The sequence below is a fragment of the Anastrepha obliqua genome, chromosome 3, assembly GCF_027943255.1.
Source record: "Anastrepha obliqua isolate idAnaObli1 chromosome 3, idAnaObli1_1.0, whole genome shotgun sequence".
NCBI classification, from domain to species: domain Eukaryota; kingdom Metazoa; phylum Arthropoda; class Insecta; order Diptera; family Tephritidae; genus Anastrepha; species Anastrepha obliqua.
Window position 1 is genome coordinate 11,702,021 of NC_072894.1, and position 17,926 is coordinate 11,719,946.

A 17,926-nucleotide genomic window follows, 5' to 3' on the forward strand; every position below is an offset into this window, starting at 1 on the left:
TATCGTTATTTGTTAAATTGTTATAAACAATAGTAACATCAATTTTAGGCAAAAAAAAAGAAAAAAATTTCAAGAATTTTGTTTTCAACGCCAAAATTTTTTATCGACATAATCCTACGTCAGACGAGAGTCAATACTATGTATATGATAACAATATTTTGTTTTTTGTTTTAGATCACCGAAACGTAAGATTTCATGTACACCGTTTAGGCACCTAAGAAAAGCGGACCTGCGCTTGCAGAAGTGCCACAGCGGCCATTTTGAATATTTTGACTTAAAATTTTTTTTTCAAAAACTTTAATATATAATAAAGATAAGAGTTTAAATAGATTTTATGTACGAGCAATATTTTGTTAGAAATAAAATCCGGAAAATAAGCCTGTTTTTTCCCTTGTCACAGTAGACTTCCCCCTTAACATGTAGTACACAACCATTAGACCAATAACAGCAGAAAAACGTAAAGATATGATGGATTTACTACCCTATATCCCACCAATTTTTCACAAAAACTGTATTTCCCTAAATACTAATAAATAATTTACTTAGCTACAATGAAATGAGTTTGAATAAAATGTTAATTATTAATAAAAAATGTTCATTGATGGTATATAATATATAAATCATTTCAACCTTTCAAAACCACATTTCCTTTTAAAAATGGTTATAAATTTCACAATCATAATAAATACTTGTTTGTTGGCACTACTTTACTATCATATTCCATAATACAAAAATATTTTTAATCCTTGAAAATGCAAAACCCTAAATACCTCGAAGCAAGGAAAATGACCTATACCACTTTCAAAATCAAGGGCTCATTTGTGTGCTGTATGTAGACTTTTGCCAATGTTGGTTTTAGGTTTTTTTGCCATAGCTTTACTATTTTATGTTAATGTATGGATTTTTTTAGGTTTATAATTATTAGAAAAAGCTTTCAAATAAAACTGTGTAAACACATTTTTCAGTAAAGTTTTCAAGTTTCGCGTTTAACCGATCTACTGCTGCAGACAAGCTCCAACATTCCTCAAAGTGCATTGGGTTTTCACTGTCCGTTGCACATTAATATTTGTCAAACAAATTGTTTAAGCATGCACCCATTACTAGGTCTCCTAATGAAATTAACAGAATTTTTAACAGTCTCTATCGCGATTTCACATTTTCTGGATCTCAATTTTTATCTAAGGTAGTTTTATCTTATCTCTAAATATTGTCTTGAAGTAATTTTATACCTCAAGTCTGCAACATTTTTCAGTCATGACGTAATAAACGAAATGAAATGAAATAGGAACGCATTTTAGAGCACGCAAATGAATTTGCTGAGAAAAATCACGAAAATTTGAAAGCAGCATAAACAAAACAAGTATTTCGGTAAAAAAAGGTTATTAAATGATTCAATGCAGTCATAATATTATTGTTATCACCGCTCTAAGATAAAATATATGTATGAATATGCGTATATTTTTTCTATGCAAAGCAATACTGATAGCGAGTCTCCGTTCATACAAATATTAATATGAACGTAAACACCCTGCAGGAAAATATATATAGGAAAAGTTACTTCATAATCAATGAAAATTCCCTGATTAGGTTAGGTAAAGTTTTTGTGGCAGTCGGACTGGAGTAGCCAAACTCACTTAGGTAGGTTCATGTAGGTCGGTATGTGGTAGCACTGTGTAACATGAGAGCCTTACTGTTAGTTTTCATGGAACCAGTTAGACTCTCTTATGAAGCGTAGGATAGGTTTCATCCCAACACCGGATAGTTTCGTAAGACAGTAAAAATGGTATTTTCCTAACAACCTTGCTCTACTCCTAGCTAAGGCTGGACAATTACAGAAGAAGTGTTTTACTGTTTCTTCTTCTTCCTCGTCTCTACAAATTCTGCAGTATTCATGCGAAAACAGTTCTAGCTTAGTATATTGCCTACCTTACAGCCAATGACCGGTGACACAAGCCACGACCTTCAAGATGTTCTCTTTTGAGAGGTTAAGCAAATCTCCTGATCTTCTCTTATCTATTTGCGGCCAAATTAGCCTGGTTGTAACACAAGTATTTTCTTCTCTCCATGACCTATTGGTCTCCTGAAGAATATTATTTTGTATCCTTAATTTGCCGATTGCCACAGGGATTCTAATGTTGTCTCTATTTTCAAGAATTTAGAGCTGCCAGACATTCCTGAGCTGCCTTTGACCGTCTGGCTGTACGAGAAGATATTTATAGTAGTTCTTGTTACGGCGTATGTGTTCAGGTACACAGTTACCTCCTTTATGGCTAAGATAAACGCTACAGTAGTCCGGAAGTCGGACCAATAATTCTAATCCTAATTCTTTTGAAAGAACTCCATAGCCTACTTTATTTTTTAGCTTGGATCCATCCGTGTAGAAATTTATTTCCTCTCTTTTCCATAGTCACTCCCGGATTTAGAGTGTCTAAAATCAAGAGGAAGTTCACCAGGTGCCCCAAAAGGGTCACTATTTGCGTTAGATTTTTTTTAAGACTGCGTTTACATACATCGATTGATAATAGTACAATTTGTGTGCCAAAACATTAATTATTACAAAAAAAATGGAAATAAATTGTGCAGTTTTATTAGATTCAATATACAGGGTCCGGCACTCGAAGTGTTACCAACTTTAGAGCGCTAGCACAGCTGATGTACGGGCATTAGCTATCAGTTAGTTGATTAAATGATAGTCCAGAGTATTGATTACAAGCGCGCGGAAGCATTTTGCCGAGAGTAAACGTGAAAAAAGAAAATCAGTAATGGAGTTCAAACGTAATTGTGTGATTGCATTATATTATATTTGGCTGGAAAATCAAAACCAGCGATTGTTCGTGAGCTCGAGCGCCTTAAACTAAATAAAGTTTTTGTTTATCGCACCATTACTCGTTACAATGACGCCGGAAGTATCGCGAAACGTCATGCAGGTGGCCATCAAAAGACTGCAACGTCGCGTGAAATGGTTCAAAAAGAGAAGAAGCGACTGTGCCAAGCGACGAAGTGCCAATCAAATGGCGAAAGAACTGAAAATATCTGACCGGAACATCCGCCACATACTGAAAAATTATGTCAAAGTCAAGCCTTACAAGATCCAAAAGGCGCATGATCTCACACCAAAGCAGCAACAAGTCAGGCTTGAGAGAGCGAAGGAGTTGCTTCGCTTGACCGAAAGCGGTAAATTTCCGAACTTTGTGTTTTCTGACGGGACAATTTTTCAAATTGAGCAATTCGTGAACTCCCGATAGGATTTATTTGATCGACCGTTTATCGATTGGCCACCAGAAGGCAGCACCACAGCACCCGACACAGTTAATGGTTTGGGCCGCTGTAGCCGCAGATGGGCGCTCTCTAATCGTTTTCATCGAGTCTGGTGTCAGAGTAAATGAAAAATATTATCGGGAAAGTATTCTGGGGGTTGCTTTGACGCCGTGGACAGACAAATATTTCAGTGGCAGATCATGGACGTTTCAACAGGACTCGACACCGTCTCACAAAGCTCGAGTGAACCAAGAATGGCTAAAAATCAACGTTCCGAACGTCATAACGTCCACACAATGGCACTCAAATTCACCAGACGCGAATCCGATGGATTATTCTCTTTGGACCTGTTTGGAGGCCAACGACCGAACTAAAAGATGCACCAGTTTCGAGGCGCCGAAAAAAGCCATTGTCCACGAGTGGGCCAAAATACCTGCAAGTCACATTCGAGCAGCTTGCGATTTGTTTCTGGATCGTCTCAAGGCCATAGTCAAAGCAAAAGGTGGTAATATCGAGCAAAAGTAAATTGATTCTTAATTTTGTATTATTTTCACACATTTTTAGTTGGAATTGAATAAAAGTAATTTCCCAAACTAAATGTATGGCCTTTTCAATTGGTTACACTTCGAGCGCCGGGCTTTGTAACAACAAACTTAGATGTATGTATGTTATAGCTGTTACATATAATATATACATATATTTTCGCGCTATGAAACTGATAACCAAAGTGTCATTTCACAGTTCAATAGTGTACGCACATACATGCATACATACATGCATATTAAGGTGTTCACCATTGATCGAAAACAATTTCCCATGCAAACTTGCAAAAGTGACAAAGATTTCATATTAATTGTCGGCAATTGTTCATATATGTATATACATATACATATACATTTAAATATATATTCATATTCATATATATGTATGATACTATTTTATTATTTATTTCACGGCCATGTAGTGCAAAAAATATTTTTCGATCTGCAGCAAAAAGCATATTTTATCAAAAAAATGAAGCATTTGAACTGCGAATTCAAGCGAAAGAGATTCAAAATTAAATTATTCGAAATAAAAAATGAAATATCCCTTTTTTCGTAATCCATTTTGTGTATATGCAATCTGAAACTAACTTTTTACAGCAATAAATAAAACAATTCAGGGCCGTAAATTTTTTTAAAATTTCCGTAGGTTGAAACTGAAATATTTACGCAATATCCCGCGACGTTATTTGCCGTTCTGCTAGCTCAAATATCCAAAATTATATCAAAATTTTAATAAAACTTTTCTTACATTAAATATGAAGTGTACACATTTCAATTTTAATCGTTAGTTTACTAAGCCCGCAGGCACAAATATGCTGTTCTCATATTCCAATTCCAGTGGGCAAAATTCCATAAATGTTGAATTACATAAACTGCCCTGCAAGAACAGTGACAGTCATTTGAGCGATCAAATGGTGATCACTGGAAATATGCGACAATGCGCAGAGCAAAGTTGCTATCACATTTTTATTAACAATGAGATCAAGATAACGGAAACGTTTGTATACGTGCGTCTTTGCACCTTCCTCTAACTTACGGATTTTTTCGACAAATTAAACAAGTGACACTCTAAAGCCAAGGTCATATTAAGCCAAGTTTCAAATTTGGTAAAAATTCAATCAACTTTCATCAAAATTTCAATTTTTTTAATCAGAACTTAAAACAAAAATTTAGAAACGCAGTTTTATAGCTCATTCAATTTTAGTATGTATAATAAAAATACATATATATAACATGGCCACGCTTAGGAGCTGGACTATGAGTAGGGGACTCGGTGTAAACCCCGCAAAAACTGAAAAAATTTTCTTTACAAGGAATCATAGGATTCCTATAAACTCCCCGCTGTTTTTTAAGAGTGTAGAGATTCCTTTGAGAGAGAGAATGTCAAATACTTAGGACTCATATTAGATAGGAAACTCCCATGGCAACCTAATATTGAGGAAAGAGTAAAAAAGGCCAACGTTGCTTTGCATACTTTCAAAAAAGCGGTCGGTTTTAACACCTCCTGTTACACATTGGCTTTATGCTTCTGTCGGTAGGTTAATCTCAATATATGGAAGACTCGTATAGTGGCCATCTGCTCAAAGTGCGAGTTACGCTAAACAAAGCGCTAGAAGTGCTAATCAATTTGCCTATACTAAACCTCGTAGAATTCCTAAATAAACAAAGACTTTTACAAACAGTTATGACAGGTATGATTTCGAGGTTGTAAAGAACTTCGTTTATTTAGGCACCAACATTAACACCTATAAAAATGACGGCCTTGAAATCTAACGTAGAATCTCTCTTGCTAACAAGTGCTACTTTGGACTAAGTAAGCAACTGAGTAGTAAAGTCCTCTCTCGACAAACAAAACTAACACTCTATAAGGCTCTTCACACTTGAAGTGTTTGAGAGAAAGATTCTGCAGAAGACTTTTGGACCTTTGCCCGTTGGTGATGGCGACATAGACATAGCCCAGCGGATAAGGATCCAGTGGCTACATTGGCTGTTTCATGTCGTCCGAATGGATACAAACGCTCCGGCTCTGAAAGTATTCGATGCGGTACCAGCTGGTGGTAGCAAAGGAAGAGGAAGGTCTCCTCTGCATTGGAAATATTAGGTGGTCAAGGACATTAGCTTCACTTGGTGTGTCCAACTGGAGCCGGTTAGCACGAAAAAGAAACGACTGACGCGCTTTTTTAAAGTCGCCCAAAATCGCGTAAACGGTTATCGTGCCAATTAAGATGAAGAAGAAGTCTCGTAGGGCAACAAGTGGCCGCTGCTTCGGCTGAGAAAAAATGAACTATTCTATTCCAAGACTCGCCAGACACTTCAAGACGAGCATAGCGTCAAGAAGAGAGCATAGCGTCAAGAAGAATTCAACTTTTATGCAGATAAGGTTGGCTATGGAGTATTTTCGAAGGAATTAGGACTGAAACTATCCGTTCGACTACCAGACTACTGCAGCGTCTATAAAGTAGAAGTTCTAACTATAAAATAAGTGGCTATGTATATAAATACGCATGCCATAACAAAAACTACTATAAAGATATTCTCGGATAACCAGGCGGACATTAAATCAATGAATGCGGCTATACTAAGATCAAAGGTGGCACAGGAATGCCGAGCAGCCCTAAATGATATTAGTGTCGTATTCAAGGTCAGCCTTATTTGGGTTCCGGGACATAGAGATATTGATGTAAACTGTAAAGCTGATGAGTTAGCCAGAAAAGGTACTACTCTTCAACTGCGAGGTGGTAGAAGTAATGGCGTTATCTATGGCCACGAGCAAATTAATAATTAAAAATAACACTATCCAAGAAGTCAAAAGGGCATGGATGGATGAAGACACATGCGTAACAGCCAGGCTACTATGGCCGCAAATAAAAAAGAAAAAGACAAAGGAACTGCTCTGAGGAGACCATATCTCGAAGGTCGTGGCTTGTATAACCGGTCATTGCCTATTTGGCAGACATTCATTGAGACTAGGAGTTTCCTACCTTAAATATTGTAGAAGTTGTAGAGATGAGGAGGAGGAAGAAACAGTAGAACGCTTCCTTCGCAATTGTCCAGCCTTAGCTAAAATCAGAGCAGGTTGTCTAGGTAAACACTTTTTCAATTCTCTTACAGCACTGTCTGGCATGGGGATGGGACCAATCCTGCGTTTCATAAGAGCCACAAAATGGTTTCATGAAGATAAATAAATAAGATTCCCGTGTCGCACAGTGGCATCACAACGGAACTGTGAGGTCTAAATGAGTGGGTCGCAAGGACCGACTACCACCATAACCTAACCTAATAAAATAAAATGAAAATTTGAAGTGGCTCAAAATTTGCGTTGATCTTTAATAATTATTTTTTAACTGCCGACGTTGCGTACTTCTCCATTGCAAAATAAAAATTTCGCGGATTTATTTCATTAAAACTTACCGAACTTTAAACTGCGTACTAAACTTTTTTATTCTGATTAAAAAGTGTGATACACGGATTTATATTTTTTTATATTAGATAGTAAGCTATACTACAAAAACAAAAATATAATAATAATGCGTACTAAAAAAGGAAAACTTATTCAAAACCAACATTAATATTGATGATGATTGCATATTGAGGAGCTATATTTTTTTTGAGACTGTATGCGTAAAGACAACTTGCAACAAAAAATGCAGAGTACTCGTACATGGAAAATATAGGTAGAGCTGCTAAGCAAGTGAATTCTCAGCAAGAAATAATTAAGAGAGTTGTTGTTGTTTTTGTTGAAGTGGTTGAGTAATTCCCCTGAAATAATCCTAATTAGTGACCAGCACCGTTTTATTACCACCGTTCTCGTATAATGATGTTCGTTTTTTGTTTTTGTTTTTTTTTTTGTTTTGTTCTAAGTCCATCCATCCAGATCCATTTAGTGAGGTCCAAGTATAGCAGCAAATTCTTTATCTCCATGTTGGAGATCTCATTAATTTGCTTCAAGAAAGGCTTACCAAAGGTGCCCTAGCTAACCCTGGACATTCACATAAGTAGTGGAAAAGACTTTCCTTCGCTCCTTCCGCTTGACAGCTTCTGCAGAGAGGATTGAAGGGTAGATTGAGTCTAGCTGCATGATCCCCTACTTTCCAATGGCCTGTAAGGGTTGCAGTGATGCGTGAGATGTTTGGTCGAGAGCATCCTAACAGATCATTCGTCCTTTGGATTTTGTATGGCCGCCAGGTGTTTTTTGTTGTAATACATGTAGTTAGTTGCTTCCATCTTCTTTTGCCCAAAGCAAGATAATGTGAAGATGGATGCTTTTAATGTGTTCAGTGCGCTGGAGACTGTCACCACCTCTGCTAAGTCTAGTGTCGAACCTTTTCTTGCTTGCCTCATTCACTATCGCATTACTCCGAATTGACTGAGATAGGTTGAGCGGCTCCGAATGGAAGCCAGCTCCCACACCACAGTTCATCTTAGAACCATCGGTATAGATTTCGATATCGTATCTTCCAATCACCTTCCCTTTGCTCCATTCGGCTCTCGGTGGAAAACGCACCGTAAAGTCTTTATTAAAGTTAAGGTCGGGGATAGTGTAGTCTGATCTGTTTTTGTGCAGCGAGGGTCCTTGTAGGAGAATCTTACTGTGACCGTACGACCTTGTTAAGAGAGTTAGGTACAAAAGAGAAAATTTAACTTTTTGAAGTTGGCGCTTCAATCTCGAGAAATTAGACGAATCGATAATTTATGTGATTATGTCGAATCGCAGCTTGCTAAACTGCCGCATCCAGTAACTATATTTTATAATTTTCCTTGTAAACCAAATTCATAAATAAATATTAGAAATAAGTGAAATAATTGCGTTCATCACAAATACAAATGCGTACTCACCTTCTCAGAAAATTCGTCACGTGAGCGTCTCGACACCGTCGCACCACTGATATTGTCCTTGGTGGGTGACATTCTGCTACTCAACACTGCTCACAACTCGCTAAGGTGGAATTTCAGTTAAGCTTTTCGTTGCGAAATAGAATTCACTTCACTGGTTTGTATTGTTGATATTTTCTGTTGTTATATCCGGTTATTTTTGCACTTAATTAATTAGGAAACTTGTTTGGAAATATTTTTAGCTGCAAGTAGATAATTGGAATTAGTTATACTATACATACATACACACATACATTTCATTCTAATTGTATAGCAGCATATTTCACTAAATATTAATTACTCTCGTTTTTGTTTTTGCCATTTAACGTGTTGTTGTGCTGCGCGCTGCCGGTGCATGCCTGCATATACCTATAAGTGCATATGAAGTGTGAAGTACAAATACAACTAAGTGAGTACGTGCATATCTAATTAATTGAAATATCGAAAATCTCTGTTGTTATCACAATTATTTTGAGGTGAAATCGCAAATAAAGTTAAAAATATGCAATTTATGCAACTAGCGAAAATTTACTATTTTCTACAGGGTCCGGCACTCGAAGTGTGACCAGTTAAAAAGCCCTTACATTTAGTTTGGAAAATTACTTTTATTCAATTCAAACTAAAAAATGTGTGAAAATAATACAAAATTAAGAATCAATTTACTTTTGCTCGACATGACCACCTTTTACCTTGACTATGGCCTTGTGACGGTCCAGAAACGACTCGCAAGCTGCCCGAATGTGGCTTGCAGGTATTTTGGCCCAATCGCGGGCAATGGCTTTTTTCAGCGCCTCGAAACTGGTGAATCTTTTAGTTCGGACCTCGCTCTCCAAAATGGCCCAAAGAGAATAATCCATCGGATTCGCGTCTGGTGAATTTGAAAGCCATTGTGTGGAAGTTATGAAGTTCGGAACGTTGTTTTTTAGTCATTCTTGGTTCACCCAAGTCCTCTTGAAACGTCCATGGTCTGCCACCGAAATATTTGTCTGTCCACGACGTCAAAGCAACCCCCAAAATACTTTCCCGATAATATTTCTCATTTACCCTGACGCCTGACTCCATGAAAACGATTGGGGAGCGCCCATCTGCGGTTACAGCAGCCCAAACCATTAACTGTGTCGGGTGCTGTGGTGCTGCCTCCTGATGGCCAATCGATAAACGGTCGGTCAAATAAACCCTATCATGTTGGGCAATTTATAAACTGCTCTATTTGAAAAATGTTCACGCCAGAAAGCACAAAGTTCGGAAATTGGCCGCTTTCAGCCAAGCGAAGCAACTCCTTCGATCTCTCAAGTCTAAATTGTTGCTGCTTTGTTGTGGGATCACGCGCCTTTTTGGATCTTGTAAGACTTGACTTTGAGATCATTTTTCAGTATGCGGCGGATGCTATGGTAAGATATTTTCAGTTTTCTTTGCTATTTGATTGACACTTCGTCGGGGACTTCGCTCAAGTCACTTCTTCACTTTTTGAACCATTTCACTTGACGTTGCAGTCTTTTGACCTGCAGTCACCTGCATCGCCTGCGATATTCGCTGTCACCAACGCGCAAAGGTCGAAAATCTTCCTTTCACAATCTTTCTGTCGAACACTCCAAGCAACACCTCTACGTTGGATTTCCAGGCTGACATTGTTATAGGTGTTAATGCTGGTTCCTAAATAAACGAAGGCTTTAACAACCTCGAAATCATAACAATGGCATGGGTGCCGATACGCGAGTTCGCCGACTATTTGTTTGATGGCAGGACGTAATTCGTTTTGTCCTCTTTAACCACCAGATCCATTCGCTTTGCTTCTCTATCCAGTCTAGAAAAAGCAGAACTAACAGCACCAGCAATTGCACGCTTTTATAGAAAATTATGCCTGAGCAATTAAGTTCTGCGGCTCGTACGATGCTCTCCAACATCAGGTTAAAGAAGTCACACGACAGCGAGTCATTGTGTCTGAAACTTTGTTTGATATCAAACGGCTCGGAGAGGTCCTTTTCAATTCGGATGGCGCTACTATTATTGAGCAACGTCATTTTGCATAGCCGTATTCGTTTTGCAGAGATACCAAATTCAGACATCGCGGCATACAGGAAACTTCTTTTCGCACTGTCGAATGCAGCTTTGAAGCCGACGAAAAGATGGTGTGTGTCGATTCTCCTTTCATGGGTATTTTCCAAGATCTGGCGTATTGTGAATATTTCGTTGATGGTAGACTTTCCAGGTCTGAAGCCACACTGATAAGGTCGAATCAGTTGGTTTACGGTGGGCTTCAGCCTTTTACACAATAGGCTCGCTAGAACCTTATAGGAGATGTTTAGAAGACTAAAAAAAATAAATAATTGGCGCGTACATTTCTGTTAGGTGTTTGGCCGAGCTCCTCCTCCTATTTGTGGTGTGCGTCTCGATGTTGTTCCACAAATGGAGTGACCTACAGTTTCAAGCCGACTCCGAACAGCAGATATTTTTATGAGGAGCTTTTTCATGGCAGAAATACACTCGGAGGTTTGCCATTGCCTGCCGAGGGGCGACCGCTATTAGAAAAATGTTTTTATTAATTTTGCTTTCACCGAGATTCGAACCGACGCCTCTCTGTGAATTCCAAATGGTAATCACGCACCAACCCATTCGGCTACGGCGGCCGCCAAGAAGACTAGTCCTGCGGTAATTGGCACAGATTGCAGTATCACCATTCTTATGGATTGGGCAGAGCACACTTAAATTCCAATCGGCATAGACGCTGATGCATGCACCTTACCAGCTCCTCGTCGCTATGTTTGAATAGCTAAGTCGGCAGTCCGGAATCTTCAGATTCTCTGTGAAACCTTCTTGAAACCTTCTGTAAGCCGCCGAACTTTCTGTTAGAATTTTCGGGCGTTTTTTCTATTGGTCAGCATCTCAGGCTTCTCGCACTCACGTATTTCGGCCTCTCGTTTCTTCCCTCTGAGAATACGTCTCTCTTCCTTTTTCAGACCCCAGTAGCGATCCATGGCTCGCGTTGCGCTCAACCGTAGCGTGGTCCTATAGGCAGCAGCTTTTTTTCCGTGGAAGCATGACATTCCTCGTCGTACCAATGGTTTTTTCAGGCTTTTTCTTGTTCACAAGTCTCAAATTTGATGTCGAATCGACATATGACACCATTTACAAAAATTAGAAATCTTCCGATAGGGTGATTAATTTTACGCCACCGTGTACATACTATCATAAAAATGCACTTCTTCAATGTGATTGTTTTATATTAGTATCAATAAAATTTTTAGTATCGCGTGGGCGACAAAAACAAATCAAATTATTTTGAAGCAATCAACGGAAAAAGGTAAGGGGCTATAGCAGATGTGATTAAAAATGTAAATAAAAAATGATTTTATATATAAAATGTTTTCAAAATCAAATTGAAAATTAAAAATAATCTCTTCTTGACCCATAAATGGATGTACTTATGTACATTTCTAGCCACTTAGAAGTTGTCGTGAAAATTTATGATTGTGAATTTTTAATAGCTTTAAAAATATCTGGCGATTTAAATAAAAAAACGTAGGCGCATTTAGTATATAAGTACAGTAGATGTATGAATTCGTCATATCACTAATGAAGCATTCCATGGAATATTGCAAGCTTCGACTCGGCATACACACAATTCAATTGAATGCCTTAAATCTCTTCATAAATATGATTGAGTTGAGTATTTTAATCTGAATTTATTTCTTTATTATCAGTTGTTTTTTTTACGGAATGATTTAAGGAGGCGAAATTCCATTTTAAACGCTTAGTCACAATTTACTTATTGCTAATTTTAAATTAACTCAGAGCCACTTTATTATACATTGAAAATAAAAATTTTTGTGAAATTCAGTTTTACGGAAATTAAAAAAATAGATATGTATTTTTTTAGGTGAATAAGTCCTTAAAATTAGAAGAAATGGCGTTGCCATCCCTAAAGCGAGATTTTGCTGGTCAGGAGAAGTCTTTGAGAAGGCAATCTAATGGTCGCTATCCAAATGCACTATATCGTTTTTTTCCGACAATTTTGTTTCGTAAAACATTGGAAAAAATTAATTTTGTGTGCCAATTATTTTTTTTTTTGTTTTTTTTTTTTTTGCAGGCGGAGAGTTGTCGCTTTATTCAGCTATGCTTCACCCCGATGTCTGGTACCACTTAAGAACGATCACCAAGAAATGTCATCTACTACGCTGAAACACGGTGCCCTTTGGATAATTTGCAGCCAGGAGTAAATTAAGGAATAACGGCAGCTCTACCGAGACAAGGTCCTCTGGCGCGGCGAACCATTCTGCTTCAATTTAAGGGGGGAGCCTGCTTTAGAGGCTAAAAAAAATCGATTTTTTTTTTCTTTTTTTTTTTGCATAAATGTCTTCCCAAACTATCCAAGAATGTGTCCTCGCAATTTCAGAAGCAAATTCAAAATATTTTCGCAGTTACAGAAGAAATTGTGAGCAAGCGTCGAGCAGGTATACGAGCGGCCGGATCGCTCGAAGTGCGATTTCTCGGTTTTTTATTTTTACGATTTTTCCTAATTGGTGGGAAAGATAGTGAAAAAGTTAAACGTCCTATCTAAACGAGATAACATTGATTGTATTCGGAATTGAATTCTCTTCTAGTTGAACCTAAAAAACCTTAAGAAAGTTATGATTAACCCACTTTTTAAACAATATAAAATGAATTTGTTTTTCCAAAAAAATGAATTTTTTTTAATTAGTGAAAAATTGTTGAATTTCTCACTTTTTGTTTAATTTTCTTGGTTTAACTAGAAGCTATACTATAGGTACAAAAATAAAAAATTTTTTGGGTTATTGGTTTCAGATGAAAATTGCGACCTGCATCTTTCCCGCCGCCCGACACATGCACACTCGAGACCCCGCGGCAAAATGCTTGTACCAGGCATAATATGACATATATTTTAATGAAAAAAATTTGAGAAGACTGTTGAAATATATAACAATAAAACCTGAAAGTTTCGTTTCAATCGAATATTTCTTTCCTTCCCAAAAAGATCCACGAAAAAATCAATTTTTTGAAGTCTCTAAAGCAGGCTCCCCCCTTAAAGACCGCTGACCTTGCCTTGCCGAGCAGGCCCTCGTACAAACAAGATGGAACCAAATACAAAATAGTCGCCATACAGTCTCGAGTATCTTATCGTATGATACTAGTCGGGCTAGTCAACGATCGAACAGATCCAACTCCCATCAGAGCCAAGAGCGAGTACCGAGGGGGTACCCTTCTCTTCTAATTTACATCAGAACCAGAAATGCTCTCACGGAAGTTGCAATCTACATACCTACTTTCTAATGGATGGCCAATTGCGTTAGATACAAGGGTTGCCTTTTATATTTTGCGCCCAATAATGACTTGAATAATTGCTTTATTGTTTTTCAAAATAAATTTCTTGGAAGTCAATACACTTTTGCAACGCTTGAACCAATTTTCAAAGCACTTTTGCCACTCAGAAGTGTGGACCACTAAAACGACCAGTTTAAAGGCTTCGCATGTTATTTTTGATGTTCGGAAACGAGAACAAACCCATAAGGGGTCAAATTAGTGATGTAAGGCGGATGATCCATTAATTCAATCTTTTCAGTGCACAAAAACGGGAGAGCTCTCATTGTCGTGGTGAAATATGATTCGTCTTCGGCTGTTGGTGATTGAGTACTACTCAGAATCGACTGTTTTAAGTTGCTCTAATGGTACACTCACGACATGACCAAATTTTCCGAACACTTCCGAGAAACGAGGGGACCATATCCTTTGAGGTGCTTCTTCGGCGAACAACTTTTATTTGACTAAGCTCGTCTTGGAACATCCAGACGATTGTTGTTTTGTTCCCATCTCATGTGCATAGATCCAAGATTCGTCACTTGTTACAAGGTCACAGACGAGCTTTGAACCATCGCGCCAGAATTTCTTCAACATTTCGTTACAACCATAGACACGAGTGCTTTTTAGCCAATTGCCAAATAATGCGGTATCCAATGAGAACAAATCTTCTTGACGACCAAATATTCATGCGATACTTAAGGGAGGAGCCTGGTTTATGAGGTCTAAAAATTGCATCTCTTTGCGATTTTTTTTTAGGAAAAAATTAATTTAGCACTGCAAAGTTTTTTCTATCTTTTAATGAACATTTAAAAAGTATAAAAAATTATTGTACTGGTTAAAATAAGTTGAAAAAAATGTTTAACATAGAAATTAGTAGAGCACTGCAACGCTGGACTTTCCAACTGGCGTGCAAGATACAGTTCGTAATTATTATCTAAAACAAAAAGTTCAAATGGATTTCTAATTATCATAATTTTTTATTCTAGATGAACTAAGAAAACTGAGAGAAATTCGAAAATTTCAACTTTTTGGAGGTTTTAAAGAAAAAAATGCCTTTCTATAAAAAAAAATTCACTTCAACTTGGTATAAAAATCTTGAAAAATTTTTTTTAATCTATTTTGTTAGTTCAAATAGAAGAGAATTTAATACTGAAGGGAACAAGCTATGATTCATTTCAAAAGGTTCATTAGTTTTTTTCATTCATGTACGCCAATTCAAAGAAATCATAAAAATGAAAAGTCGAGAAAAGAAGATAAAGTTTGTACTATAGCTGTCCGGTCACAGCGTAACTACCTAACGCTCGCCTACCTTTGGCTTTGTATCTACGGAAATATTGAGAATTAGGCTCTGTAACTTTGTGTGAATATTCTGAAATATTATATATTAGGAATCGCTTAAAACGAAAAAAAAAAATTGACAATTTTCGCTAGTTCGTTTCCTCTTTTGGACGAGATGAATTTTTCAACTCCCTGAAAAAATAACAAATCAGTTCATAAGGGAAAACATGATATGTATGTTTATGCTAAAAAATACCAAACTTTTTGATAATTATATCGAATTACTTGTCACACGTAGTGTTGCAAAGGCGCAAATATAAAAGACATCCCTCATATATATTCTCCACAGACCGTTGTTCCTTGGCAGACAATGACAAACATTCGTATTTATTCTCGCATGAAAAACATTCTCATAAGAATCCTCTGCCTTTTCGAGGTACCACCTCCACGTGGTGGAAAAAGTCAAGACACTACACAGAACGGAAGAAAAGCTAGTCATACACCTATCGAGCCATTATCTACTATACTGTACTACTACTATACTATAATTTTACATGATTGTACCTGGTTTAACGGTGACATACTAAGTAGGAGTTTTCTTGTGTGGGTGTGAAATTAAAACGATTCAGGAATGCGAGAAAAAAAAATAAAAACAAAACACTTTATTGTGCCGTTAATGGCTTACAAAAATGTAGAGAAGCAATAGCACCTTTCGTTATGATTACTCGCATTTTTACATATTCAATCACCATTCAATCAATGAGTCGATACTGAAACGCATTTGCTCTCTTTCTCTCTCTCTCTTTTTCTACACCTTCACTTATCACCGGTTCGGCACAACTTGGCGAGAGGGGCGCGGCCACAGAAGTAATGCAGCTGTTGGAGGGATTAAAATGCGTTGAACGCCTGCGATTATTGCGCTCTACTTAAAATCGCATTGGTCGACACCTTGTCAAACAGTTATATATGCATACATACATACATATAAGTACTATAGATGATGGGTGAGCGTGTCAAATTGTTTTACCGAGTGTGTTGTAGTGCATACTGATAACAATAAAAAAACACAAAGCGGGCGATAAAGATACCGTGCAAGAAAAACCTAAGCAAGTAGAATAAATTTATTGCAAAGTAACAAATGTTTTCTACGAGATGTCAGGTGTCATTGAAATTGAATATTAAATACAAGTTATAGTATGTGCTCAATTGCATTGAAATAAATGAAGACTTGCTACAGAAATGATCCTGTGAAGTATATGTACATATATGTACTCGTATATATGCACGGCGTAGACCGGGTGCTAGTGAATTCGATTCGTTCGATGCTGGCCCAAAAAATCGTCACGGTGTGAGCAGAGGAAAATCTGCTGGTGTCATCCGGGGTTAGTAGAGGCTGCCCCTAAGGCGGTGTGCTGTGTCCATTGATCTGGTGCATGGTGATTGATCCTCTACTCACCACATTAAATGATTCGAGAGCCTACGCACAAGCATATGCGGACGACGTTGCCGATAACAGGCGCTTATTAACATCTGTAGAAAAGTGCACAAAACTCTAGATTTGATTGACACTTGGTGCTGAGCGCATGGGCTATCGGCAAACCCTACTAACCCTGCTATTGTCCTCTTTAGGCACTGACAGTCTACTGGCGGTTATCTTTGGGGTATTTCTCCTAGCAAGATCTTATGGATCTACACGGCTATGGTAAGACTTTTATCACCTATGCATCCGTGATCTGGATGAGTAGACTCTCTCTCGTGGGAGTCAGGAACACCTTATTTAGACTACAACGCACTGCGTCCATCTGTTGCACCGGAGCTTTTTCGACTACTTCTGGACCGGCATTAGATGCTCTGGTTAGTCTACCATCCAAGGAGAGGCCTTAAAGGCCATCTGCAAAGATCCTCGTTATGCCATTTCACTCGAAGCCATCAATAGTCCTACTTGAAAAGAGGTACAGTATGGTGCTGTCAGAGGCTCTATTGTGGGCAAACCCTGAAAATGAGCCCGGCAAACACTTTTTTCGCATTTTCGCGGATAGCTCCAGGGCCGAGCACGGTTCCGGCTCCGAGTCTACGTGGAATCCAGCGCGAGAAATCTAAACGTAACTCTTCGAATCTGTGTTTCAAACGGAGGTGTATGCTGTTCAAGAAGCAATGATCTTTGTTGTGGAAAGCAGACGAAAAGGCAGATTTGTATGCATCTGAAGCGACTGCAAAGCTGCGCTCATGGCCTTAGACAGCCCTCCAACCACTTCAAGGGTAGTTGAGTCCTGTAAATCTAGGCTGAACTATGTCGATAGATATATAATAGATAATATAATAACCTGATGCTAACATGGGTTCCGGGACACGTGGTTAACACGGGTCACGAGATTTCTGGCTCTGAGGCCAACTTCTTTGGTCCGGGGGCCATTCTGCCACTCCCTTCTGCAGCCATTAAATCAACTATTAGTAGACGCCTTACTTTAACCAACAATCAGGCTGAAAGAGGCTGCAGATGGACAAAACTGATGTTACCGTTCATCTCCGACCGACTGTCGCAGTTCCTCCTGTCATTAAGCAGAAGGGATTGATGATGGACCACTTTTTATGGGCGAAGCAGATGCAAAAGGTATGCATTTCAGACAAACAGTGCGCCAGACCACTTTCTGTGCATC